Here is a 4,177-nt window from a genome sequence, read left to right as displayed (position 1 = left end):
TGGAACTAGATTGTTACCTTTGTCATTATTGGTTTGAGTTAAGGAATCCCATAGTCTGACCGAACATTTATGAGTGAACCCAAAAGCAAGCAAACTTAAAGCTAACATTATGAGGAAATATCACTACTTTACCACAAGTACATCAGTACATGTACCTTGTACCACAAGTGAATTTGAAGTGTCTTTGAAAATTTTGTTGTTTTTTCGAATGATATTTCTCTCTCTCTCTCTCTCTCTCTAACAAGTTGAAAGTTTACACTATTGTCTCAAAGAGCACACAAAGAGCCTGATATTGCAAAAGGAAAAATAGAGGCCTATTGTCTCAAAGCACAAATCAAGCATAATTATTCCAACCATAGTTTCTAGATTTGAGCACATTGTAGATCCCCTATTTAATAATCAAGGCATTTGGATTTAGAATTATGTGTTTTTGGGTTTTTTTAGAATGTTTTATGTGCCCCTGGTTACCATTAGTTCGTGGAGGCACACATACTGATATGACACCATATAGTTCACATTGCCTTAGTCACAAATTTCTAGGCCTTGCCTTGCTACATTGTTCTATATGCCTCATGGCCACCATCAATTCTTGGAGGCCAAAAATTGTATCTATGAAAATCTTGTACACATTCTCTCACACACAAAATTTTCACTGCATTGTGCCTTGCTGCATTGCAACTCACAGAAGAATGTTGAATATATGGATGGAATATCCAAGCTTGAGGTAAAATAAAACATGAAGACAAGGGAGCTTTGGAGCTCAAGATCCAATGCTAGAGGCAAAGCAGCCACAAAAGAATAATCTCTCTCTCTCTCTCACACACACACACACACACACACACACACACACACACACACACACACACACACTTGTGCCTTGCTAATAGGATCTTGATGGAACTCACTATTTAAACTTTTGAGGTTGGTGAATATACAAGCTTGAGGCCATGTCCAACAATAATTTTAAGATCGTAACTTTTCCATCACATCATGAGATTCCGTAAAGAGGGAACAACATATCTAGATAGGTGTAGTTATTGACAAGGGCTTCTTGAGAGATCAAAGGAGGCTAGAAATCCCCTGATGAGAGGCCTATGGATCCCCCATCCCCAACTGCACTAGTAGCTAGCTAGTATATGGTGCCTCTCAATGAAAACTTGTTTAGAGATGTCTCCAAGTTCTCACAACTCTCTCTCTCTCTCTCTCTCTCTCTCTCTCTCTCATAATTAGAATCAAAATTTATATCAAGTACCTGCAAAAAAGTTACATCTCATGACTAGAAGACTATCTAGAGTTTGAACACCTTTGAAAGCAAAGTTCTTCCTTTTATCCAAGACTAGTCAACTCAAGACTATCAAATTGACAATAATGAAGATTACTAATTACCAGGATTCGAGTCAACATGAGCATATTCCCATCCAGATCCAACTCTAGACTCTTACTCTAATAGGTACCATGCTTCTAGGGAGGTGTCGATCAAAGCCGAGCCAGGTGCATGAACAACATCCCATCCTTGGGTAGGGGCAACAACACTAGTTCACTCTTGAGTAGGGGCATTCACCACACTAGCTAGTGCTACTAGCATTCTTGGCTTCCATTTTCCAGCATCACATCCCTCTCCCCATTTGTGAGGAGCATCTACTAGGGTAGTAATTGGAGGATGCACATTGTACATGTGGCTGCAAATTCTAGTGCAACACCTTCCTCCTCTTCATGCTCTTTGGCTTCTTTTGGCTCATAATCAAAGAACAGATCCACCACGACATCATATGATTGGCATGAAGAAATAGTTCCCCTCATCTAAAGAACCATACAAGCTAGTGTCTAAAGAAGAGAACCAAAATATATTGCACTTCCCCTTGTTATTAGCAAGGATACCAATGTTCACATGGTGCATAGAGGAGTCCATGTCACAAAAGGAAATCATAGGGGGATGATTTCAAGTGCAACCTCCTTATAAGGTTGATCGGTCCGTGGGTCTATCAAATCAAGAACCAAAGCTAACAAAAAGTGTTCTAAAGCTCATTATAAGTGTTCTTGGAGTGTAACATCTAGTAATTGCTTGAGCATTAATATATTGAGCAAACTTTAATACTGCTCTTCGAGAATAGGGCATACCAGATTGAATGATAATATCTTGAGGATTTTCAGTAGTGACAATCACTCTAGCTTTTCCCATGTCTTTTATGCAATGACCATAAAAATAGGATCAATCAAATTGATTCTTCCACAGGTAGAACCCCATCTCTTGGTCGAGGTGCACAGTGGTAGCAAGCATCATCTGGATATCCGCTTTCTTTTGAGAAAGAACCATGAATGCTACTAGCTAGACTTGAGGAGCTATAATTGCAGGAAAATGCAGACTTGTCTGATCTCTCTTGTACAAAAGTTTGTGCTATGTGTGTGTGTGTGTGCGCGCGCGAGGCACACACCTACGGTGGCAATGGCATGTTAAAATAATAAAACACATACCTCGACTCTCTTTTTTGTTTTGAGACTATGAATTGCCAATAGATCATATTGAGCAATTGAGGAATACATTCATTTGATTTAAAGCAGTTCTCTCCATTTCTTAGCAAAATATCAAACAACCTCTATCTCATTCACATGCTAGGAAAGGCAATGGTTAAGTATCGGGGTGCTTGCCCCCATGTAGGCGGAGCTGACCAACATAGCTGGTCATGCAGTTCATGTGAGGGGGGGGGGGGGGGGGGGGGATGCATCAGATTCAACTATATAGAACTGCTCGCACCTTGCATGTGTGAGCATGTACACAACATAGTGGTAGAGGCACTACCTCACAACGTCTAGGTGCATGGTTTGAAGCTGTGTGAGGTGTGTGTTGACTTGCATTTTGCTCGAGCCGTTTTGGCTTGTTGGAGGTGAGTAGAAACCGGATAGGGTGCACTTGCCATCCTCGATATCTAACCAATGCCACTAGGAAATTGTAGTGGGCAACAAACCATCAGCCCATGTGTTGCTTTTGACTAACATATGATAATTAGATTGGGAGTCTCAAAAAAGATTTTGGTACGATGGCTTCTCACGGTGCAGGTCCAAATATGGCATCTTGTAGGCAGTGCAAAGAGCTGCATTTGAAAGTACCATTAGCCTGACTACCTTGCTCTTAGCTTGCAACTCATGCACCTTGATCATGGTCATCTCTGTAGATACGATGAGCTGTAAAAGTCCATTGTCAATGAAGGAAACTCTCTCTGTCTCTCTCTCTCTCTCTCTCTCTCTCTCTCTCTCTCACACACACACACACACACACACACACACACACACACAACACTCACCAGTGAGTAACGGTGGTAAATTGCAATTGTGTGTTGATCTCTCTCTCTCTCTCTCTCTCTCTCTCTCTCTGTCTCTCTCTCTCTCTCTCTCTCTCTCTCTCTCTCTCTCTCTCTCTCTCTCTCTCTCTCTCTCCTTTTGATCATAACTTCTTCATCCGAACTCCGATTTGGGTGATCTATAGCCTCAATCGAAGAGCACAAAGTCCTCTACGCATTGATGTAAAGACAAAAATTTTTAGAGTTATGGAAGGCATTTCTGTAGCAGCATTTCCGAAGTGAACAGGTTTAACAAAATTGATTCTCATCTCCTATTTTACATACAATGTCTTCCGGCACTCGCAAGGGTTCTTCTTCTTCAACAAGGTCCACAACCATTGTGGAAAATGATCCAAAATCTCCTAAGTGTGGAGATAGCAACACAACCACCCAACCAACGACATCGGAAACCATGATCATGGCGTACTTGGTATCATTGCAAGAGACCGTAAACAAACAAGGCGAAGACTTACGAGCACTTGCAATGGAGAATGGCACACTAAGGGTACTTGTGGTTGAAAATGAGAATCTCAAGAGGACACTTGAGATGCAAACAACACGTTTGATGCAACTTGAAGAGGAAGTCAAGGAATGTAAACGCTCTCTTGTGGACTTGAATGCTTTGAAGGAGCGGATGAGCAAAGTAGAGCACGACCATGTATTGAAAGAGGAGAAATTTGACACTATGAGCCGGGATGTATGCGACATGAAAAATGTATGCACAAACAAGTCTTGGGCTGATGTATGTGGTAGCAATGTGGTTTCTAATTCCTCACTCATGCAAGCTATGGTTCAAACAAAGAATGTTGAGAATGTGGATGTGGAGGAGTTGAAGGAACGGG

The 4,177-nt window shown here is 41.3% G+C and overlaps 1 pseudogene; it reads right to left on the bottom strand.

Moving 5' to 3' along the window:
- Window positions 1–1,641: 1,641 nt before the first annotated feature.
- On the bottom strand, window positions 1,642–2,179 carry LOC147456651 (small ribosomal subunit protein uS2 pseudogene; annotated as a pseudogene).
- Between the last annotated feature and the right edge of the window lie 1,998 nt (window positions 2,180–4,177).

Source organism: Adiantum capillus-veneris, chromosome 6, assembly GCF_014529385.1.
Source record: "Adiantum capillus-veneris isolate H3 chromosome 6, ASM1452938v2, whole genome shotgun sequence".
Classification (NCBI taxonomy): Eukaryota; Viridiplantae; Streptophyta; class Polypodiopsida; order Polypodiales; family Pteridaceae; genus Adiantum; species Adiantum capillus-veneris.
The sequence above is the reverse complement of the archived record's forward strand: the minus strand, read 5'-3'. Positions and strand labels throughout refer to the sequence as shown.